Here is a 25,427-nt window from a genome sequence, read left to right as displayed (position 1 = left end):
GCTTCTTACACCAGAACAGAGTTTAAGAAGTAATGAATGCAGCAGCCGCTGTCTTGCCCGAGTTTAATCAGGTGCCATTTTGGCAAGGAGCTGACAGACTGAACCATGGAACAACTGCCCTCCAGCTTCACTCCAGGACGGCAGTGTTGCCCACCCCAGGGAGTAGGTGGGAGACAGCCGCGGGGGACACACCAGGAGCGGGTGAGGGCTGGACACAGGTCCCCTGAGACGTTCAGGCGGGCCAGGAAGAACACGGGGCCTGCCGTCCGGGGAAGCGGCCAGATTCGGCAGGTGCGACCTGAGGAGGTGGCTGGATCTGAAGATGATGGCGCTGAGTCCAGTGGTCTGCTTGAGCCCCCTCCCACCCCCGCCTCCATCTAGTGGTCTGGCTGCTTCCCTGCGCACGTGACTGGGGAAGCGTCTGTGCTCGGACAGCAGCCACAGTGTAGGGTGTGCAGATGGGGACCCCGAGCAGAGGGGTCACCGCACAAACCCACAGGCTGCAGAGTGGGTGGAGAGGAGCGTCACTTGCTGGATTCCAAAGACTGAAGGCCCTGGAAGGAAGCCACGCATTTAGAGCTACACGGGAATGTTTCCCCTTTTGCCCATTTCCTCCCTCTCCTTCCCGCTTCCCCGCCCCCCAGAGTCTGGTGGTGGCTGGAGTTTTATCTCTTTTTTTCTTTTTTCCTTTTGAAAAAATTTGTTTGATCCTCTTTTCTCCCCCCTCCCCTCCCCCTTGCTCCCCCTTTCCCTTCTCCTCCTTTCTCCTCCTCTCCTCCCCTCCCCTTTTCTCTTCTCCCTTCTCTCTGTCTCTCTCTTCATTTGTTCCCTCAATATGTGTTCTATTTTTCCTCTAGTCTACTCTCTTTGTTTTAATGTATCCTTTTCCTTCTTGGCTTTCTTTTAAAATGCTACCTTAATACTACTAATTTCCCTTTATTCCCTAATAGGATCTTTTACGTCACTTTACTTACTTCCTTTCATCTTCTATCACCTAACTTTTCAAACTCTACTTTTTCCATGTTCCCATTTCCCACTAACCTCTCTCTTTTCTAGGATGACCATTAAGCTTTATGAATCTATAGATAGTTAATTATATCTTACTATGGTTGAACACTGTATTGTTAGTGGAGATAAAATTATTTCACTGAGTAGATATTTACTGTATATTAATGTCCTCTCTTAGTGTTTATACTATACTTTCTATGGCTAAGAGTGTTACATTATTGGTTCTTGAGGTTTTCCAGTATCCAGTTTGTTTTTGATGCTATTGTCATTGCTGATTTTACTACTATAGTTAGTCGTTGCTATCAGTTGGTTTTATCTGTATGCCAATACCTGGATTGCACAAGGGGCATAAGCAGTACAGTGGTTCATTCTTGAAGAACTGGGTATGGGGCCAAATAAGCTGCAACCTCTCCTCCCAAATAAATGGAGGTAGTTGGAGTCTGGAACAGAGGCAAGGGCCAATAGTTAGACATGCCCAGAGGGTATCTGTGAAAAGTAGATATCAACTAAAGAAGTCTTCACACTAGCAACAAAAATACACACTACACTCAATTCATAAGCCTCAGCATTTCAAATATACTGTGATACATTGGTTGTCGAGAGGCTCTGAACTCAAACTTTCCACCACGTGAACAGCAAAGTTTGAAAAAAATTTGCTTCATGTGCCTGTAATCCCAGCATTTGGGGGGGCGGAGGCAGGAGGAATGTTGTGAGTTCGAGGCTAGACTGGGCTACAAAGTGAGCTCAAGGCCAGGCTGAACTGCCTAGCGAGACCCTGTCTCAAAAACACCAATCAATCAATCAGTCAATAAATAAACAAATATCAAAGAAAAACAAGAAAAAAAGAGAAAAATCTGCTTGATGTTCATAACTTTCCTTGATAGTTCAACTAAAAATTCAACTTGAAAAAACCAATCTGGGCCAAGAGTGAGTCACGTGCCATGTCTTCCTGCAGACACAAGTGGGTGATGCTTCAGTCTAGGTACCACTCATGCTCAGACAACACACAGTGCTTGTGTTAGTACCTTCACTGTTGTGCTTTTTATTGGCACTTTATTTGTGTAAGATATTATAACTATGGCTCCAAAGAAAGTGATACCAGTAATAAAGGTAAGAGGAAAACAGACCCATGATAGAGTTAAAGAAATCATTACAAATTTTGTTAAAATCCTGGAAAAATGAATTTATAAGTGTAATTTTGGGGCCTCAGAAACAATTTGGCTTGCCATTATTTCTTTAGTACAAGGAAAATGATTTATACAATCTGAAGAGAAATCAGGGTATTCCATTATTTCTTATGGGAAAATATGTTTATTCTCAAACTTTTTGGTGTTCAGACACGAATTTGGAACAGAGTTTGACAACCAAGATATCATTGTAGAAACATGAGAAGACAAGGCAACAAAATGCCTTCAAAAATCCCAAACTCCCCCAAAACCAGTACAGGGGGCACCAAGATGGTGGAAATCAAAAGCTACACAGCTGTTATGTGATAGGATAACATTAGAGGCAAGCAAATGGATTAACAAGTGCTTGGAGAATTCAAAGATGTAACTAAACAGATAATAATCCTAATGAGACAAATAATCAGTGAGTATACAGAAGACACTAGTAAATAACTAGTGAAGCTAAAGAAAGACACTAATAAACACTGGTGGAAAAAAATAAACATTGGTGGAGCTAAAGAAATGCAAACATAAATGCCTAGAACAGAAAAGAACTTGAGTCCATAAAAAGATTCCAAAAGAGAAATCCAGGAGAGTAAAAATTTCACTGAAAATACGGGCAATAGAAACAACTAATGTAAGGACAGCTTCAGATCTAGAAGACAGGCCTGTAGTTGGTGATCAGTTAATGAAAGATGCCTTAAAAACAATAAGAGAACATGAAAAATCAACCCACCAGCTGTTAGATGACATAAACAAGACTAATCTAAGATTAGTTGGAATTAGTGAAAAGCCAGAAGACAGCAAAAATAGCATAAAAACTCTGTTTACAGAAGTAATAGGAGAAAACTTTCCAAACATGTAAACTTAACACACAGATAAGTCTGAACTGTATAGAGCTCTAAATAGCCATGGTCAGAAAAGAAGCATGCCACGACACATTATAGTTAGTATACCAGAAATTCAATACAAGAACAGAGTCTTAAAAGCTGTCAGAGAAAACCAGTGAATCACTTATAAAGGAAAACCCATCAAAATTATGGCAGACTTCTCAACACATGCGTTAAAGGCAAGGCAAACTTGCAGTGAGGTGTTTAGAGCCCTAAAAGAAAACAATCTCCAATGCAGACTGTAAAATTAGGCTGTAAAATTATCCTCAAAAACTGATGGAGAAATAAGATATTTTGATGATAATGTGTACCTAAAGAAATTCATGACCACCATACTAGCACTCCAGAGAACAATTATTAAGGAAAGAGATAATGAGGTTAACCATGCCAAAAGGCTTGCTAGAATGTACCAGGCAGGCTGAACACTTAAGTAGAAGGGAAAGAAAGAATATAAATACATGCTTGCTTTTCTTACCCTCCTCAATTGAATACATGCTTGGTTTTCTTGGGAAGCCCCCAAAAAAGGAAATCAGTAGCAGGAAAATAATGCAACGACAGGAATAAATTAATACCTATCAGCCATAACTATCAATGTGAATCGTCTTAATTCACATGGATTAGCAGAATGGATCAATAAATAAAATCCAACTGTGTACTATATACAAGAAACAGATTTAACCAAAAAGAAATCCGTACACTGAAAATCAAAGGATGGAAAACAACATTCCGTGCATGTAATGGCAACCCCCAAACAAGCAGGAGTAACTACCCTATTTTCAGAGAAAGTGAACTTTAAGCTGAAACTGATCACAAGAGGCAAAAAAGGGACACTACATATAGATTAAATGAACTATTTAACACAAAGATAAAAATTATAAACTTATGTGCATCAAATAACAGTGCACCCAACTTCATAAAAGAAACAGTATTGGACATAAAAGATTAGAGAAGCATCAGTACAATTATAGTGAGGGACCCAATACCATACTATCACAGACAGATCAACTAAACAAAAAAAAATTAACAAGGAACCATCAGAATAGAAGCAAATCTTCAAACAAATAAACTTAGTAGATGTATCAGAGTGTTCCACCCAAGAACAGAATACACATTATTTTTGGCAGCACATGGACCTTTCTCCAAAATAGACTTCATGCTAACCAATAAAGCATGCAGAAGTAAATGCAAAAGAATCAAAGTTTTGTCATGTATATTATCAGATCACAATACAATGAGACTAGAAATCGATTTCAAAAGAAGCCACAGAAATTATGCAAACACTTTTAAATTAAGCAACACACTCTTGAATAATCAATGAGTCATAGAAGAAATGAAACACTTCCTAGAATTAAATGATAATGTCAACACAACATACAAGAACTTATGGGACACCATGAAGACAGTTCTAAGAGGAAAGTTTATATTTGTGAATGCTCACATCAGAAAAATAGAGTGAGCTCAAATAACCAACTGATGCACTTCAAGGTTCTAGAAAAAAATAATCCAAATCCAGAGCTAGTACAAGGAAGGACTTGTAAAGATCAGAGCAGAAATTAATGAAATGAAGAATAAAAAGGAATACAAAGAGTCACTGAGTTAAAGGGCTGGTTCTTTGAAATAATAAACAAAATAGACAAACCTTTAGCCAATCTAAAAACAGGAAAGAAAAGACATATCAGTACAATTAGAAATGAAAAAGGTGAAACTACAATGGACACTGCCAAAACCCAGAAGACTTCTAGAAAGTACCACACAATATGAATAAACTGGAGAACTTAGCAGAAATGGAGAGATTCCTAGATGCATATGAATTACCAAAACTGGATGAAGAAGACTTAAAATCCTGAATAATCCAATAACAGGTAATGAAATTGAAACATTAATAAAAAACTACCATGCAAGAAAAGCCCAGGGCCTGATGAATTCACTGCCAAATTCTACAAGAACATTAGGGCAGATATAATGGCAATATCCTTCAAACTCTTTAATGAAGTCAAAAAGGAAGGAGTACTCCCAAGATCATTCTTGGAAACTAACATTACCCTGATTCTCAAACCAGACAAGGACCCAGCCAAGAAAGAGAACCACAAGCAAATCTCTCTAATGAACATAAATACAAAAATCCTCAGAAAAGATACTGACAAATGGAATGCAACAAACCATCACGAAGATCATACACTGCTATTATGGAAAACAGGATGCGAGACTTTCTCAGGCAGTAGAAGGAACCAAGTGTGCACTCTGAAGAGATGGAGAAAGCTTTTGCTTCGCTAGCCTGGCTCAGAGAAGTTCATGCTTTGTAACTTCTGAGCCCTAAAGACAGTGTTACAAAGGTTTTCATAGAGTTTGTGGTGGGAAAAAACAAGCTCGAACAAAGACAGTTATTTAAAATGACAGGTTTATAACTTTAGCCATCTGGTCAGCCTCAACCAGCGAGGGAGCTGAAGCAAGGAGGAGGGGAGTGGGATCGGGCACGCAAATTAGGAAGTGAAGTCCCGTATGGTAGGGGAAGGAGGAGGAAGAGAAGTGAGAATGGAGGCTCGAGGTGCCCGCAGGTGAGACAGCTGTGAAACCACTCTGTAGTCATGGTGCAGCCTGGTGGAGGGAGGGAGTGGGGAGTGTACCCAGTGGTTGGCAGGAACTCCTTCAGTCTGACAAGGGAGAGGACCGCCCTTTACAAGGGACCATTTCCTTTTCTTCACTATGACCAAGAGGGCTGGGTCCCAGGGATGAAGGGGTAGTTCAACATATGCAAATCAACTAATATAATCCACCACATAAACAGAAGCAAGAATAAAAATCACATGATCATCTTTATAGACACAAAAATAGTCTTTGACAAAGTTCACCACACTATCATGATAAAACGCTGAAAAAATTAGGTATAGCAAGATCTTACCCCAATAAGACAAAAGTCATAAAAGACAAAGCAATGGCCAACATCATATGAAATAGAAAGAAGCTGAAATCTTTCCCTCAAAAAAAAAAACAAGACAAAGATGTTCACTATCACCACTCCTGTTCAACACAGTTCTCAAAACATTGGCCAGAACAACCAAGCAAGAGAAAGAAATACAAGGGATGTGTATACGAAAGAATGAAGCCAAAGTATCATTCTTCGCAGATGACATGATCCTCGACTTATGAGACTCCAAGATACACTGAATGAATCTTAGAATTAATAACCAAATTCAGTAGTGTAGCAGGATACAAATTGAACACACAAAATAAGTTGCATCCCTGTATACCAATAATGAAATCACTGAAAAAGAAATTATGAAAACAATTCCATTAATAATATAATTAAGAAAAATTAAAGACCTAGGAATTAATCTAACTAAGGAAAGACTTCTACAATGACAATTACATCACTCTGAAGAAGGAGATCAAAGAGGACATCAGAGAATGGAAAGATAAAGCCAGGCATGGTGATGCACACCTGTAATCTCAGCACTCAGGAGGCTGAGGCAGGAAGATTGCTGTGAGCTCAAGGCCAGCTGGGCTACATAGTGAGTTTAAGGTCAGCCTGGACCACATAGAGAGATCCTGTCTCAAAAAATAAAAACAAAATAAAAACAAAATAAAAACTTAGGAAAAAAGAAAAAGGGAAGCTATCGCCTGTTTCTGGATAGGCAGAACCAACATGATCAAAATGGCTATAATTCCAAAACTGACACAAGATTTAACACAATCCCAGTCAAAATACCAACAGCATTCCTCACAGGTCTAAAGAAAACTGTCTTAAAATTCATATGGACATTAATGGATAGCCTCACAAGTATTTTTATCTCATATTACATCTCATGTTTTTTGTCAGCTCTCTGCTTCTAACCCCAGTAAGAAACTTGAACAAGTATTTTAAAAGTTGAAGAAAAGTGATATTGTCTCAGTTTAGTTTTTAACTTTTTAAAGAGATAATGGCTTATTGTATAAATTATAATTATTTATTGTATAAAAGTGGGGCCCAAGATGACATTTTTAATTAGCATTTGAAGAATCATTGGTAAATTGGATAATATAGTAAGTACTTTTCCACAGGATAGTTGTCAGTCAAGTTGGTGATGCCTGTGCATAACCTATTTATGTATTAAAAAATTACAATAAAATTATGATTTGTAAAAAAACTGATATGGAATCAGAAGAGACCCAGAATAGCAAAAGCAATCCTGGGTAATAAAAGCAAAGCAATAAGTATCACTATCCCAGGTTTGAAGTTATATTACAAAGCTACAGTGATAAAAACAGCATGGTACTGGCACAAAAATAGACATGTGGGTTAATGAAACGGAAAAAAGGAAGCAAAAGCAACCACAGGTACAGCCGGCTATTTGATCTTTAACAAAGGGCCAAAAAACATGCACTGTAGGAAAGATGGCCCCTTTAATAAGTAGTGCTGGGAGCACTGGCTATCCACACGAAGAAGACTGATATAGACCCATGTTTTTCACCAGGCACTGAACTAAAATAAAAATGGATCACAGATCTAAATGTCAAATCATTAACAATCTGCTGAAATACAAAATAGGTAAAACTCCTGAAGGACAGGCATAGGCAAGGACTCCAGCTGCAAAGGAAATAATGCTGAGAAACAAGTGGGAGAATATCAAATTAAAAATCTTCTGCACAATAAAGAAAAAAACTAAGAGTGAAGAGACAACCTACAGAATGGGAAAAGTTCTTGCTAGCCATTCCTTGGACAGAGGACTAATGTCTAGAATATGTATAAGAAACATAGACCCTCCCCAATAAAAGACCCAATCAGAAATGGGCAAGTGAAATGAATAGAACTGGGAAGAGGAACAAGAGGAGGAGGAGGAGGAGGGTGGGAGAGGAGAAAAAGGGATGGAAAAATTGAAGGAAAAAATGGAAATAGAGTTTTTGCAGGTGGGAAGGGGGTGGCGAGTTGGAAGGAGCAGGGACAGGAGGAAGGGGGAGGGGTGAAAAAAGTTGCCACGTGTTATGTATGTGCACCAACTCCCCGTGATAAATGTGATTACTATACACTGCAAACACATGCTAATAAAAATAAATTTTTAAAAAGGAATTTTGACCGATTTATATACCATTTGACCATTAGTAGAAATGCAGCAGACAACCACAGCCGTCATCCCAGAAGAACTCCCACACTCCATGTAATAAGCTGTCCCCACCCTGTGCAATTACTGACTCGCACTCAGGAATTGTAGATTGGCTTTACTAATTATTTGTCAATTTCGTATATGGGAAATAGCACGGCTTGTGTCCCCTTGGCTTTGCACAATACATCCAAGACTAAGTGTAGAATACTCTGCTGTGTGGACATTTTGCAGCCTGTAGCTGTCTGTCCTGAGGATGTGTCTTTCCCACTCCCAGGTAAGCTAGAACCAAATGTCTGGGTTACCTGGAAGGCCATGCCTGACTTCCCAGCACCAACTACCAGTGTTGTAAGGGGCTTTGCTGTTTCTCACTACTGCAGTGACAGGTCATTTACCCTGTTCTCAGCAGACACTTGCTGCCACCAAACTTTATAATTTTATCTATGACTAAGGATAAAATTATAAACCCTTACACTTTTAGGGTTGTTCAAGTTAGGGTGTTTGCAGTACATAATATTTATATTCTTTGTGTATTCCCACACCATGTCTTGAGTCCTTTCACCCCTCTTTCCTCCTATTTTTCTCCTCCCTTCCCCTCCATCTCTTGATACCCTTCCCATTTGAGAATGTCGCCCTATTTCCTATTATCTATCTTTTATTTTGCCCTTTATTTTTATGCTTGATTTCTTTAAGCTTGTGATATATATTTCATTGAAACACTGTGGTCTTCAAGTGCATCCATTTTCCTAAAAATGACTCGTTTACCTTTATGACAAAGTAGTACTCCATTGTATGTAGATTACATTTTCTGTATCCATTCATCTGTTGATGGACATATAGAACATTTTTAGTTACGAATCATGCTGCTATAAACACAAGTATACATGTATCATTGTAGTATGATGTCCTTAACTCAGGAAGATTCCTAAAAGGGGAATATCTGGGTGAAGTGGAATTTCTGGTTTTAGTTTTTTTGAGGAGTTTGTGTACTGGCTCTACTAGTTTACATTCCCACCAATAAATGTAGAAGTGTTCCTTTTTCCCAAAGCCTCTTCAATAAATGATGTTGGAAATCCTATATATCCACATGCAGAAGAATCAGTTGAGATCCACATCTCTCATTAAACTAGAATACTAAACTAAAAAATGGGTCAAAGAACTAAATGCTAAAAAAAGAAACAACCTGCTGGAAGACAAAATAGGTGTGTGTTTTTTGCTCCCTTGTCAAAGATCAAATAGTTGAATGTCTTCCAGGAAGGTGGTGGAGTGCTGAACAGCAGAGAAACAGCTGCTCTGAGATTTGGTGTCCCGAGCATAGCAATGCGAGAAAGGGGAGGAGGGAAGTGTTTTGTTTGTTCTTGTTTTTATACGAGTGCAAACACTGTTTCTAGTTTTCTTGTTGTTCTGTTCTGCTCTTGTTTTTATTTCTTCCTTCTCTCTTTCCCTCCTGTTTTCTTCACCAGTTTCCTGAAGTTCGAGTAATCTTCCTCTGTCCTTCAGCCTTGGTCCTAATCTCTTCCTCTTCTATTTCTCCATTTTTTTCCCCTTAACCCCTTTTAAATTTTCTCCTTTGAGGGTAAAATTGCCATATTGAGGGCATATTTACTGTATACAATTTTCTGGTTTGTGTTAGATTTTATTATATAACCACAAATATAGTTCATACAGTTAAAGGTGGCAAATTAAAAGTTACCAGTTAGTCATTTTCTAGGCTTTTGATGCTATTGTTATTGCTGATTGTACTACTTTAGCCGAGGTGGCATAATTGTTCTAATCAGTTGTTCTTTCTAGTATGCCAAGACTGACATTGTCTAAGGGTCATAAACAACACTAGAAGCTAGTGCCAAAGAACCAGGGGCTCAGCCAAATATGCAGCAACTTCTCATCTGCAGTAAATTGAGCAGGTAGCATCTTGCAACACACCTAAAACCCCCAAAGCCAGCTACACCTGGAAGACATCTCTGAGAAGTACTGATTTTCTAAGGGTTCCAAATACTAGCAATACCAAGGTGTGGTGGTACATGCCTGTGGTCCTAGCACTCCAGAGGCTGAGGCAGGAGGATTGTTGTGAATTTGAGACCAGCCTGGGCTACAAAGTGAGCTCAAGGCCAGCCTGAACTGCATAGCAAGACTCTGTCTCAAAAAGACAAAATAAATAAATACATACTAGCAATAAAGTTACTTGCCATAAGTATTTCACAAGCATCAACCTAGGAATTAAACTAAAAAAAAAAAAAAATAGAAAATGTGAACACACTTAAGCAAGATGCAACCTCAAACTTCCAGCTCACCAAAGACAATGCCAGGGGGATAATGAGGTGGGACAATTTGAAAGCCACCCACCTGTACTCTCTCAAGTGGTAACAGTGGGGGTAACAAAACAAGTGAATGAGGCTCTAGGATAAATCTAGAAATAATCTCCAAGATAACTACAGAATGGTGACCATAATAAAAGACACAGTGACTCTACAGCAGATACAGATAAAAAATTGAGGAGTTTAGAAAAATGATGGAAACCACAAATGCCCAACATAGGGAAGAAATGGAATCCATGAAACAGATTCAAACAGATATCCAGGAGATTAAAAATTCAATCGAAAGTTTATTCAGCAGAATGAGCCAATGTGAGGATGGTATATCAGATACAAAAGACAGGATTGTGGTTAGCAATCATGAAAAGAAAGATTTCTCAAAAATAGCAAGGGGCCATAAAAGAATCAATCCAACAGCTGATAGAGGAAGCAAAGAAGAATAACAAAAGTTTGACCACAGTCAATGACAAAGTAGGAGATAGTGCAAACAACATAAGAAAAAAAAAAAAAACCACAAAAAACAAAAAACAAACTTGTTCATAATAGTAAAGGCAGACAACTTCCCAAGCAGGGAAAAAGAATTTGACATACAGTAAGTGAGGCATATAGAGCTCCAATTAGCCATGATAAAAAAATCTATACCAAGGCATATGATAATCAAGATTCCAGAAATTCAACACAAGAACAGAATACTAAAAACTGTTACAGAAAAATTTAAAAATCACATATAAAGGAAAGTCCATCAGAATCACAACAGACTTCTTAACATAAGCCCTCAAGTAAGGTGAGCTTGGAGTGAAGTATTTCAAGCTCTAAAAGAAAACAATTCCCAATCTAGATCGATGTACCCCACAAAATTATTTTTCAAAAATAATGGAGAGCTGGGTGTAGTGGTGTACATCTGTAATCTGAGCACTTGACAGGCTGAAGTAGGAGGATTACTGTAAATTTGAGGTCAGCCTGGGCTACAAAGTGACAGTAAGACCAGTTTGAACTACATGCTGAGACCCTGTCTCAATTTTTTTTAAAAAAGGGGTGGAGAAATAAGATACTTTCATGACAAAGAACACCAGAAGAAACTCATGACCACTAAACCAGCACTATAAAATGTTTTGAAGGACATTCTAGAAAGAAATAACAAGGACTACAACTCCATGAACCACAGCACAGTGAATCCATCAGGCAAGGAAAATAATTAAGTAGAGGTGAAAAAAAGGGGAACCAACAGGAAAATAACATGACAGAGATAAGTCAATACATATCAGTTATAGCCATCTATATGAATGGTCTCAACTCACCAGTCAAAAGAAACAGACTGCCAGACTGGACCAAGAAGCAAGATCCAACAATATGCTCATACAAGAAACACATTTAATTCAAAAATAAATTCATAGACTGAAAGCCACAGGATGGAAAATAATATTCCACATGACAGGAACCTGGAAAAAAAGTAGGGATAGCTATTCTATTTGCAGACAAAATGGGTTTCAAGCCCAAACTAAGAGAGACAAAGGTCACTACATCCTTGTAAAGGGAACAATCCAAGAGGAAGAGATAATAATCATAAATGTATGCAACAAATACAAATTCAACCAAATATATAAAACGAATATTAACAGACATGAAAAATGAAACACTAATGCAGTTTTAGTGGGGGAACTCCATACCCCACTGTCACAAATAGATCAACTAGACAAAAAAATCAACAAAGAAATATCAGAACTAAACCAAGGGACAAATGGACTTTTGAACAAATGGACTTAGATGTCTACAGAGTGTTCCACCCCGGGCTGGGGATTTAGCTCAGGGGCAAAGCGCCTGCCTGGCAAGCGCAAGGTTGTGAGTTCGGTTCCCGGTACCGGAGAAAAACAAAAACAAAAACAAAACAAAACAAAACAGAGTGTTCCACCCCATAACATCAGAACGCACATTATTCTCAGCTGCACATGGAATATTCTACAAAATAGATCACATACTAGTTCATAGAACATGCTTAAGTAGATGCAAAGGAATTGAAATTACCCTATGCATATTATCAGACCATAGTGCTATGAAATTGGAAATCAGTGGCAAAAGAAACCACAAGAACTTCATAAACAAATAGAAATTAAATAGCACCCTCCAAAACAACCAATGGGTCACAGATGAAATTAAAGAAAGTAGACAATTTATACAATGAAATGATAATGCCAGTACAACATATTGAAACTTACAGAAAAGAAAAAAGTTAAATTATTATTATTTACAAATGACATGATACTCTACATAAAAGATCCCAAAAACTCCACCAAAAGACTTCTATATTTAATAATCAAATTCAGTAACATAACTGTATATGAGTCAACACTCACAAAATCAATAGCATTTCTGCACACAAATGACAAACTCACTGAGAGAGAAGTTAGAGGAACCACACCTTTCATAATAGTAGCCAAAGAAAAAAGAAAAAAACACCTAGGAATCAATCTAATGAAGGAAGTAAAATATCTTTACATTGAAAATTATAGGGGCTGGGGATTTAGCTCAGCGGCAAAAGCGCCTGCCTGGCAAGCGCAAGGTCGTGAGTTCGGTTCCTGGTACCGGAGAAAACCCCACCCCAAAAAAAAAAAAAAAAAAAAGAAAATTATAGTACTCTGAAAAAGGAGATCAAAGAGGATAAAAAAATGGAAATATATTCCTTGTTCTTGGGTAGGAAGAACCAATATAGTGAAAATGGCCATACTTCCAAAATTATTATATAGATTTAATGTGATCTCAATCAAAATACCAATAGCATATCTTATAGAGTTAGAGAAAACAATCAAAAATTCATTTTGAACCAGAAGAGAATTAGAATAGCAAAAGCAATTCTGGACAATAAAGGCAAGGCAGAGAGCATCATAATCCCTGACTTGAAATTATACTACAGAGCCACTGTCATAAAAACAGCATGGTACTGGTAAAAATGAAAATAAAAGCAAAAAGTTACAAACTGAGGTAAAAATGAAAATCAAAGCAAAAAGTGACAAAAATAAACCTGAGGATCAATGGGACAGACTAGAAGATGTAGACACAACTCCAAACACACTAGGCCACCTCATCTTTGAAAACAAACACCTTCACTGGAAGGAAGATAGCCTCTTTAATAAATGGTGCTGGAAAAATGGCTTTCCACATCCTAAAGATTGAAACTGGACCCATGTCTTTCACAATGCACTAAACTAAAATTGAAATGGATCAAAGATCTGAACATTGAAACATAAACACTATATCTGCTGGAAGATAGAATCAGTAGAACTCTTGAAAACATAGGTGTAGGGAAAGACTTTATGAACAGAACCCCAATCACACAGGAAATATCACGAAGAATTAACAACTGGGATCTCATCTTATTAAAAAGCTTTTGCACAGCAAAAGAAACCACCAACAGAGTGGAGAGACCACCACAGTGTGGGAAAAATTTTTTGCCAGCTGTTCCTCAAAGGACTAATATCTAGAATATATAAAGAACTCAAGAAAGTCAGATCCTCCAAATTTAAAGACCCAATCCAAAAATGGGCATCTGAAATGAACACACACTTTTCAGATGAAGAAATAGAAATGGTAAATAAATGTATGAAAAAATGTATGAATAAATGTATGAAAAAATGTTCAATATCACTGATCATTTGAAATATGCAAATTAAAACAATGCTGAGACTTCACCTCACTTCAGAAACAATGGCTGTTATCAAGAAATCAATCAATAACAAATGCTGGAAGGGCTGTGGGGAAAAAGGAACCCTCCTCCACTGTTGGTGAGAGGATAGACTGGTGCAACTAGTGTGGAAATTAGTGTGGCAATTCCTCAAAAAACTAAAAAGAGAGATTCCACTTGACCCAGTTATTCTCCATCTTGGCATTTCCCTGAAACAATTAAAAGCATCATACCACAGTGATATATGCACACTCATAGCAGCACAATTTGTAATAGCTAAATCTTGGGAACAGCCCAAATGCTCATCAACTGGTGAATGGATAAAGATGTGGGGTTTTTTTTATGCAGTAGAGTACTACTCTGCAACAAAGAAGGGTAAGCTTGAGACATTTCTAGGTAAACAGATGTACCTTGAGACCACACTGTTAAGTGAAATAAATTGGACACACCTGTGTAAATACTGCATTGTTTCTCTGGTGTGAGAGACTGAAAGTGTAAATAAGGACCAAAATGAGACATACATATTGGAAAATGAGAAGAAAATGTTCAAATGAGAAGGGCAATAAGGGAGGGTGAGAGGAGGGAAAAATCAAGAAAGAAAAATAATAGGAGGAAAAAAGGCAACAAAGTTTTTGTAAATAAGGAGGGGAAGAGGGGTTGAAGGGAGAGGAGGGGAATGGGAAAAAAGAAGCAGCAAGATATACCATGTACAGGTACAAATTCCCTATGATGAATGTTATCGTTATGTATATCTTAAAGGTACCAATAAAAATAATTGAATGTACTTGCGGTTGTTTCTACACACTTTATTCTGTCCTATTGATCCTCAGGTCTATTTTTGTGTCAATATCATGTATCTATCTCTGTAAGTTCATAATATGACTTAAATCTAAGATTGAGATGCTACTCTGGGTCTCTTTTGGTTCCATATGAATTTTAGGATTGTTTTCTTCAGTTTTGTGAAGAACGCTGTTGGTGTTTTCACTGGGGTTGCATTAAATATGTCAATTTTGGAATTATGGCCTTTTTGACTAATTACATATATTAGTTCTTGCTATTCAGGAGCATGGGATGTCATTTTCAATTTCCCTTTTCAGAATGCTTTAGTTTTCATTGTAGATATCTTTCACTTCCTTAGTTAGGCTAATTCCTAGTTTTTCATTTTTCTTGATGCTATTGTGAATGGTATTGTTTTCCTAATTTCTTTTTCAGTAATTTCATTATACAGAAATGCTATTGGTCTTTGTGTGTTGATTTTGCATCCTGCTACACTGCTGAATTTGATTATTAATTCTAAGAGTCTTTTGGTATATTTTTGGCCTCATAAGTAGAGAATCATGTCATCTGCAAAGAATAATATTTTGGCTTTATCCTTTCTTATACCCATCCCTTTTATTTCTTTCTCTTGCCTGATTTATTTGGCTAATGTTTTTAGAACTATGCTATACAGGAGTGGTGATAGTGGACACCTTATTTTTTAGTGTAGAGGGAAAGCTTTCAGCTTCTCCGCATTTAATATGATGTTGGCCATTGGTTTGTCATAACTGGCTTTTATCTGATTGGGATAAGGTCCTCTACCTATTTTTTCAGTGTTTTTATCATGTCAGCATGTTGGAGTTTGTCAAAGGCTTTTCTTCCATCTATTGAGGTGATCGTATGATTTACATCTTTGCTTCTGTTTGTGTAATGGATTACAGTTACTGACTTGTGTGTCCATCATGGTTTTCAATGACCCTCTCCCTGATCACACTGGTGCCAGAGTTATCTCATGAACTCAGTGTAGTTTCCCAACCTTCTCTATGAAGTGTCTTTCCTCATTGTTTCTGTCTTTACTTTCAAAATGATTTTAGAACCACAGAGACGTTGGGGGGAAAAAGGCTGATTTTTCCTGTCCTTCTTGCTCAGCTCTCAGTGATGTTATTCTAGGAACATTTCAGTCAAAACACACAGAAACCAAGAAAAGGGCCTTGGCACCAAGTGAAACTGAACTGCAGATCTTCGTCAGCTTTTATGGGCAAGTTTTCTATGTGCACCCACCGATTTATAGCTCTGTGTCGCCACGGTCACAGTCATAACTACCCAGCACCCTGAAGACGCCCTGCTGCCCTGGGCCTGGCCACACCAACCTGTTCTGCCTCCCAGGGTTTATTATTTCATGTTATTCCAGAGCATGGAGCAAGTAGGACCACTCAGCACGTACCCTCTGGGATGACTTTTCTCATTCCGTCTGTGTGTGCATCATCTACTCTGATGCTGAACTTCAGTACGTTGCCCTGTTCCTAGCCAGGCCGCCTTCCATGAGTCCGTCTATTGCCCACATTCCTGGAAAAAGCCTGGAGTGGTCTTGTCTTGCTCTTCTCTTTGTGTATTGCTGCTTTTGCTTTGCTAGCGTTTTGCTTATGATTAGTGAGGAATACTAGCATGCAGTTTTCTTCTTTTGTGCTGTTTTTGTCTTTGGGTGTCAGGTAATGCTAGTCTTGTAGAAAAATCACTTGGAAAATGTCCTCCCATTTTTACTTTCTGGAAGATGTTAGGTGTAGTGTATGTTATTTCCTCCTTAAAAGTTTGGTAAAACCCACCTGTGAAACCATCCAGGGATAGTATTCCTTTTTTGGAAGGCATTTTAACTACAAATTCCATTTAGTTACAGAACTAAGCATGGTGTGGTGGCACATGCCTGTAATCCAGCATTCTGGCAGGAGGATTCCAAGTTGGAGGCCAGTCAGGCTACACTGAGATGCCGTCTTAACAAAAAAGTTATAGAACTATTCAGATGGTCTTTTTCCATCTTTTTCACCTTGGATACATTTGGTAGTTTGCAGTTTTTGAGGGGTGGGTTCACTTCATCTCAGTTGTTGAAATTTCTATGTGAGTCTGTCTGTAGTACCCTATTTTCTGTTACTATCAGCAAGGCCATTGTAGTTTTTGCTATTTCTTCTTCCCTTTCTGAAATTAGAAGTTATCTTTTCTCTGCTTTGGTTAGTTTTATTAAGGTGCTATTGACTTAATGGCTATAAAGAGCTAGTTTTGTTTCCATTTATTTTCTCTATCATGTTTTAATTTCATTGATTGAAACTTGCTTTTCTTCTTGCTTTGTATTTATTTTTCTCTTTTAAAATAATTTCTTGAGGTGGAAACTTGGATTTTTTGAGATATTTCTTCTTTTGTAATATAAATGCTTAGTGCTGTACATGTATTTTCCTCTGAGCACTGTTCTAATTGCATACCATGGATTTTTTTATATGTTCTCATTTTTGTTAAATATTTTTAAATTTTTCTGAGACTTTCCTGTTATTTAGAGTTATGTTACTTAATGTTTAAGTAACATATTTAGAGATAATCTTACAATCTCTGTTAGGATAATGATTTAATCTCATTATGCCCAAAGACCACACTTTATATGATTCAGTTCTTGTTTAGGATTTTTGCTGCCCTGGAGAAGTCTATCCCACATGCCCCAGAGGAGTAGTTGGCTGTACCTGGCTGGGAGTGATTAAGTGTTGGATGGACCCATGAAATCAGGGCATGTCAACATCGCAACTATAATTCTTGAATTATGTTTCAGCTCTGTCTTCATGATTTTGCTTCACATGTTTGAAGCTGTGTGGTCAACTGGGTGCACTCTTAGCATTATTATGTCTTCTTGGTGAATTGATCCTTTCATTATCACGTAGTTTCTCTCTGCTTCTGATAATTTTCTGACCTCTGAAGTCTATCTGATATTAATATGAGCACTCCAGTTTCTTAATATTTGTATTTGCATGGTTTATCCTTTTTCCCACCTTTTTTTGCATGGCCATACCAATATTATCTTTGCAGTGAATCTCTTCTAGAGAGCATATTGGTGGGTGGGTCTTCTAATAAGTCATTGCACTTAGGGATATTGTTGCATGCCTGTCATCCTAGCACTCTGGGAGGAGCAGGCAGGAGGATCACATGTTCAAACCCAGGTCTGGAAACTTAAGAGTCTTGGCCAGACCGTGTCTCAAAACAAAGAAAAAGTGTGGGAGGCTGGAAGAGGGTGGGCTATAATGCAGGGCTAAGGCCTGGGTTCAGTCCTTAGTACCACACATACTCAAAAAAGATCATGGTTACAATCTCTGTCTTTTAATTTAGGCCAGTTACATTTAATGTAGTTATTGATTTATGAATTTAATTCTTTCCACAATTCTGATCACAAGTCAAACTGAATGAAAACCAAATCAAATTCAATGATTAGGTTCAGTGTTGATCTTATGTGGAAATTTGATTCAGTTTTCATCCAATTTGGTTTGTAACCAGAATTGTAGAAAGAATTAAGTTTATGAATTAAGGTACCACTGTTTTTAGATTCAAGCCTATCCTTTTATTTTTGGTTTTCTGCATGTTTTCTCTATGCTTTATTCCTTTGTTTCTTCATTCTTTTCCTTTTAGTTATGTGATTTTTAATATTTTGTTTTAAATGGTTGTTGATCATACAGCTCTGTTAAACATTTAGTGGCTTCCTGGGAGTTACACTGTCTCCTAACCCTCTCACTACTACTAGGACCAGCATTTTGACATTCCAGGGGTTCCGTAGGACCCCATCATGAAGGGGCTTCCTGTGCTTTCTTTTCTGTGCATTGAGGTCACCTTACTTGTCATAGCTTTGTTTGATGAACATTCTGCCAGACTCCAGTACATTTGCTTTCAATCATCAGACTCATTTTTAAAAACTGAAGAATCTATTATATTCCCCCAATATGTGCCATTTTCCTTCATTCCTGATTCCTAGGTTTCCCTCATTTCTGTCTGCTGAACATTTTAGCTATTCTTTAGGATCTATCTGCTGGCAGCAAATTCTCTTAGTTTTCCATCTTTTCCCATCCAAGTACTAACTGGGCCAGCCCTGCTTAGCTTCTGAGATCAGACAAGATCAGGTGCTTTCAGGGTGGTATGGCCATAGACAGTTTTCCACCTTCTGAGAATGTCTTTGTTTCACCTTCATTTCTGAGGAATATTTTTGCTGAATTGATAGTTCTTTCTTTCAACACTTAAAAGAACGTGCATCAGAAAGCCCAGGGTCTGGGCACACACTCTAGCTTGACGGGGGAGGGGCTTTGTTTCCTGACCACTGGAACCACAAGTGGTGGACTGAGCACAGGGTCTGGATGCCCCTGGTCACTGTTGGTGTGGCTGATGCGTGAGGAGTGCACAGCCCATGCCTGAGAACGAGTGGGGCTGGGTTGGGTGTGTGCCAGGAGGGGGCTTGGAAACCCTGCTATGGGGATGCAGAGAGGGACAGGAGGCTAGAACAGCCTGAGAGTGATGGAAAAGACAGCTCTACACCACTCTGGCTGTTTGGGCAACATCCCGAGATCTGGGGAGGGACACAGGGGCAGCTGAAGTGGGGCTGGTTGCAGGGGAGTGTGGAAATGATGAGCCACATGGTCTTTCAAGAGGCATCCCAGAACCTCTGCTCTGGGTCCCACAGGCCCTCCCATCCCACCCAGCCTGTCCTTCTTGGCCCTGGGGATTGAGGCAGGCCTGGGAGTTGGCCTGGGCCTTAGGGGCCACATCCTGTTGGAGTCAGAAGAGGCCACCAGGTGGGAGGAGAGGGGTGTTCAGAGGGTCCCCTGGGTGAAGATCTCCAGAACAGAGCTCCCTGGGAGACCCAGGTCTGGGAGGGACTGTGAGCACACATAAATGTCCAGGAGGAAGCCTGGGACCCACGGGGAGGCTGGGGGTGCTCCCAGGACAGTGCATGAGCCACTGTCAGGTGCCTTCCCAAGTGCTGCCAATGGATGTGGGGTGGTGACTGGGTGTCTTAGAGACACCTGGGACTGAAGCTGGAGGCAGGAGTAAGTGTGGATCTTGCTTAGCATGAGCTCTGGGGCTGAGCGGGCCCCACAGGACAGCAAGGGCTGGGGTGAATGGTGCTCGAGGGGAGGTTCAGTGGCTCTGAGAAGCAGTGGAGCTCAGCGGGCTGTAGGGTCTCTGCAGCAGGGCGTGGGGTCTCTGCGGCGTCAAGGTCCTGTGTGGGGCGGGTGGTCTGGACGTAGGCTGCGTCGTGAGGCACCTCTGAGCGCAGGCCTTGGAGAGCTTGGTGACATAATCAGGAAGCAGGAAGGTGTTCTTGAGGCCAGTTACGTTTCAATAGCATCTACTTGAATTGTAGGTTTATATACTTTTAAATGAGGGCTGTGTGGAGCCCAGCATCTGCGGGCCCCCACTGTGGCGGAGAAGCCAGGGCCCCGCAAGGGGGGCTGGCCAGGCTCTGACTCAGCCCCTCCTCCTGACTCACAGGGTGGCCACTCACCCCCCGCACTTGGCATCTGAGGGACCCAGCGAGTGCTGAGCCCCACTGAGCTGGCAGCCACACACCAGAAACCGCAGGCCTGTGTGGGCGATGTCTCCAGGGATGGCCGTGTTGGAGGAGGGCTTGGGAACAGCTCTCTGCGGGTCCTGTGGGGCCTGTGAGGCAGAGGCGGGAGTCCTGGGTGGGAGCCAGGCTTCGCCCAGTTTCCTCTGAGGTCTGAGCCCCAGCCAGTCACCAGCCCCATGGCCACTGGCCTCTCACTCATTTCTCCAGCCCAGGGAGCTGGCTGGGGGATGCAGCTCTCCGCTCCTGGCCATACTTTGGGACAGGGGATTCTGCCTGACAACCCTAGGAGGCTGCATGGTTTCTCAGCATCACTCCGAAGCTCAGACGTTACATCTGGAAGCGCCCAGACACGCGGCGGGCAGGACAGGGTGGGGATGACGCCTGCCAGGAGGGCCCGGAGCAATCCTGTCCACAGCTCTGCAGTGAAGTCAGCAGGCTTTTGGGAGGGAGCTGATTGTGCACATTGACAACGGAGTGCAGAGTGGGGCTTCTGCTGTGTCCGCCAGGGCCCACCTCTACCACAGAGCCTCCCGTGTCCCTTCCTGGTCCACTTGGTGGAAATCGTCACAAATGACTGGGTATAAGATTGTGCTCCAACTCCTGAGAGAGACCTGTGCTGGACCTGAAGCCACACAGACACCAAGGCCCTTGTTTTTGAGGAGACACTGAGTACCCAACTCTGTAGGGAGAGCCTCAGGCTAGGTTCCAAATGGGCTTCTTTTTTTTTAAATATTGTGTTTTTTTAAAAGCCAAGTATTTAATTATTTGGAACCTAGGACCTCATGTATGCTAGGCATGTGCTCTGCCACTGAGCTACACTCCCACCCCTTAATTGCATTTGTAAAACATTATTTTAAATTTTTCATACAATGAACAAACTCATAAAGGTGTGCAACCCCCATGACAGACGGGTAGTAGTTTCCTCACTGTAAAGTCACTGGTGCAGCCCTCAGTGGTCAAGCCTGGCCCCCAGATCCAGACCCACCCCCACGTCTTGCTGGACAGGGAGACTCCACAGCCTGGTCTCCATGCTGCGTCCCTGTGGAAGGGCAACCAGGCTGCCTGGGAGATGGAAGTGCTGCTGAGAACTCCTGCCCCTGAGGCCTTGCTGTGGACGGTGGTTTGCGTTTCTCTGGGCACATCCACCCCTGACTGGGATGTGGGTCACATGGGCACCGTGTTCTCCCTGTGTAACAAACTGCCAGCCTGTTTCCAGAAGCGGAAAATACTTCCCAGCCTGCATCTCACCAGCCGCGGGGGCGGCCAGCTGCTCTGGTCCTTGTGGGCATTTGCTACTGCCAGAGCTTTCTTAAAATTTAATTTTAGCCATGCTGATGTGAGTGGTGGAATCTCGTGTGGTTTCCATTTGTGCTTCCCTGGTGATTAATAATGTTGGACTTCTTTTCACACGTTTGTCTGCCATACATATTTATTCTTTGGCAATATATTTTTAAAAAAACTTGTGCTTCTTTTTGAAAATGTCATTTCCTATCCTCTTGTTGAGTTTTAGGAGTTCTCCCCATATTCTGGCTGTTTCCTTTGTCAGATAGGAGCTTTACAATTATTTTCTCCCTCTCTGGGTCTAGTCTTCATTCTCTTAAGAGTGTCCTGCAGAGGGCAAAGCTCTGGATGTTTCTCAGACTTGCTGCCTGGTGTGTACAGGGGGTCACGAAGGTTTTCCCCTAATAGTTGTAGAAGTTTGCATTGCGGTTGGATGTTGGGTCCACTCCGTGTCTGTGTGAGGCCGAGGCTGAAGAGTGATGATTCCCAGCACCACTTTCTTAAATGAAGATCCTTCCTCGATGATCTGTGTCTTCACCTCCATCAGACATCCAGTTCTCCAAGTAGAGACAGGAACACGAGGGCAGGGATGGCAGGGCTCCTGGAAGGTCTGAGTCTCCACCCAGGGTGTATGTCCCCACCCAGCATCAGCAGAGGGCACCTGGCCTGGCAGCAGCTCCAGGGATGAGCAGGGCTCCTCCTGCTCCACTGCTGTCCTCCAACCTCACACACGGTGACCTCAGGGTGGGTCCTGCACTCCTGAAGGCCTTGCCCACCTGGCTCGGGATCTGGAGGCTTCCCTGTCAGGGAGCTGGGGTGGGGGCTGGGCCCTGAAGCCCCTTGCCATCCCTGGCTTGCAGTAGAGCCAACCCTCCTCACAAACCCTGTGTCTTGGCCCCAAGAAAGATTCCTATAATGTTGGACATTTATACGGCTTCCAGAAACTGAGTAAATATTTACATTTCAGACTAATTCATTGGTAAATATTCCTAAAAAGAGTTACTGGAAGCTAAGGGAATAAACATTTTTGTGGACGTTTGTGCCTATTTTTAAACAGGTATAATTTCCAATAGGAGGAGGCGCAAATCCGGATTGTGCAGCCCCACAGCTGCCCCACTGGCACTCACGTCCGCCCCCTGAACTTGGCTTGCTCAGCCCGTTCTCATCAGTGGAGCGCACAGGCTGTGCTCCTGCCGTCATCCCGTCATGCTGTGCGCAGTGGAAGTCTGGTTTGTGAGGCCCTACCGCGTGGCTGTCCCGTGTTTACCTCTGCACTGACACACGGGGTGACCGAGTTCGGGGCTGTCATGAACAGCACTCGTGGACTGGCACTCGTGGACTGGCCTTGCGTGGCTGTGGCACTTGTGTCTGCAGCACATGCACAGGCCCACGGTGCGCAGCAGAGCGGGTGCTCAGCCCTGGCAGGTTCCACAGGGTTTTCTGAGCTGACTGGACTCTTCCAGTCCCATCAGCACAGGCCACGGTTGCTGGGTCCACATCTGCCCGGCACGTGGTGCTGACGGCTGGTCTAACTGTAATCATTTCAGTAGGTGTCCAGTGGATACTGAAGATACTACCCTGCATCTTAGAGATGATCGTGAGGTGTGTGGATGACGTCTTCACTGTCCAAAGAGGTTAAGAAGTGAAGGTAAGAGCTAAGAGATCTATCTTCTTGTACTTCTGTAACAAAAACCCCAAGGTTGGTCTTGCTGGTCTTCTTACGAACTCGAATCAATGCTTATGTCCACACAAGGACTCGAACACAAGGATTCAGAGCAGCATCATTCCTAATGGCAAACGCTGAATGTGGGCAAAAGATCCATTAGCAGGGCAGCCCACTTCTGAGCTCGAGGATAATTTCCATGCCTTCTCCAGCCTCCTTAGCTGCCTATGTTCCTTGATTTGTGACTCCTTTTTCCCCTTCCACGAGCAGCAGTGGTGTGCAGTCCCTTCCTCCTCCAGTGTCAGCAGTGGCACAGGACCTCCCTCCTTCAGTCCAACAGTGATATGTAGCCCCTCCTCCAGCCCCACGGCCAAGAGAGACTCGTTGCTGTCTTCCATCTGCAAGGCCAACACTGACAGGTTTCATCTTTTCACTATGTTACTCTGCTCCTTTCTGCTTTGCTCTTTCAATTTCAGGGATCTTACACATACATTGGATGATCCAACAAAATCACCCATCACAAGGCTCAGCAGCCTTACTTCCACCTTCACCTCTAAAATAGGGAGATTCTCTTTGATTGCTAACATGCGCCCAGAGTCATCTCAAGGTCCTTAAGTGGGAAGAGGAAGGCAGAAGGATCAGAGTCAGGGAGTGACAGGAACAGACCACTAGTTTTGAAGACGGCAGAGGGGTAAATAGTCAAGGAAAGTGGGATCCCCAAAGGCAGAAAAGGCAGGAAGCGAACTCTCCTGGCACCTCCAGAGAAGCCAGCCTTGCCCACCCCTTTCCGTGAGTCCCAGGTGATCTGTTTCTGACTTCTGACCTCCGGAACTGTGAAAAAATAGACTGGTGTTATTCAAGGTCACTAACTTTGTAACAATTTGCTACAATGAAAAAACAGGAGCGTTTGGAGTAGCCAGTTAGCATTGTGGATTTGTCTCTCTCTCCTGCCTGAGTTTTGCTTTCCCTATTTTGCAGCTATATTGTATTATGCATAGACATTTGGGGTTCTGATAACTGATCGTATCAACTTGAATAAGAAACACCCAACTAAGTTGGCTGAGCACAGTTTTAGGAGTGAAGACCCACCCTCAGGAGGACGGTCACCAGATGGTATAAAAGGGAAACGAAGCAGGAAGGGTCACTTCTGCTCCTTCGGAGGTGCTCCAGTCTTCATCTTCACCCGAAACACTGTAACCTGACTTCCATCTCAGATCCATCAGCCTCCTGATATCGACTTGCACGGGGAGACCACACTAAACTCTGGGCCTCTGACTGGATCCTTCAGATCTACAGCATACAAAGAGACCTTCTGCACTCTTCCACACCTGACTGTGTGGGCAGCCACTGTAAGGCTATCTTATAAATTCTTGTATAATTGTGCATCTTGCAATAAATCTGTTTCTCTAGTAAGCACTGACTGATACGGGCCTCATTATCATTGCACCATGCCTTTCTGTCACTGACTTTTTTGAAGTCTACTTTACCTGAAGCCCGAACAGCCACTCTCTTCTCTGATGTTTCATTGTGTATCCTTTCCCACCCTTGTACTTTCAACAGGCCTGAATGATATTTGAAGTGCATTTCTGTGGACAGTACATAGAAGTATACTGATCTCTATTTGAAAATGACATATTTTTTGTATAGAAAATTCCAGATAAACCACAAAAACTATTAGAATTAATGAATTAGTTTAGCAAAGTTTCAGGATACAAGACCAATATGCAAGCCAGGCATGGTGGTGCACGCCTGTAATCCCAGCACTCGGGAGGCTGAGGCAGGAGGATTGTTGCGAGTTCGAGATCAGCCTGGGCTACAAAGTGAGCTCAAGGTCAGCCTTAAAACTGGATAGCAAGACCTTGTCTCAAAGAGACAAAAAAAAAATCAATATGCAAGACATTCACTGTATTTCTCTATGGTAGTGAATAATTTGAAGTGAAACTAAGAACACCGCTACAGTTATAACAGCATCAAAAAGAATAACAAGCTTGGAAATAAACAAAAGAAATACAC

The 25,427-nt window shown here is 41.4% G+C and overlaps 1 long non-coding RNA gene across 1 annotated transcript in view; it reads left to right on the top strand.

The window, feature by feature from the left end:
- Positions 1–24,809, top strand: part of LOC106146888 — a 39,065-nt gene extending 14,256 nt beyond the window's left edge. The window contains exons 2-3 of the long non-coding RNA XR_001231507.1: positions 23,302–23,399; positions 24,393–24,809. This is a non-coding gene — a long non-coding RNA (uncharacterized LOC106146888). The remainder of the gene's footprint in view (positions 1–23,301; positions 23,400–24,392) is intronic.
- Positions 24,810–25,427: the final 618 nt, after the last annotated feature.

This window comes from Chinchilla lanigera, unplaced genomic scaffold, assembly GCF_000276665.1.
Source record: "Chinchilla lanigera isolate Chin_1 unplaced genomic scaffold, ChiLan1.0 scaffold00006, whole genome shotgun sequence".
Classification (NCBI taxonomy): domain Eukaryota; kingdom Metazoa; phylum Chordata; class Mammalia; order Rodentia; family Chinchillidae; genus Chinchilla; species Chinchilla lanigera.
Note: the sequence above shows the minus strand (reverse complement) of the source record. Positions and strands in the feature narration are given on the sequence as shown.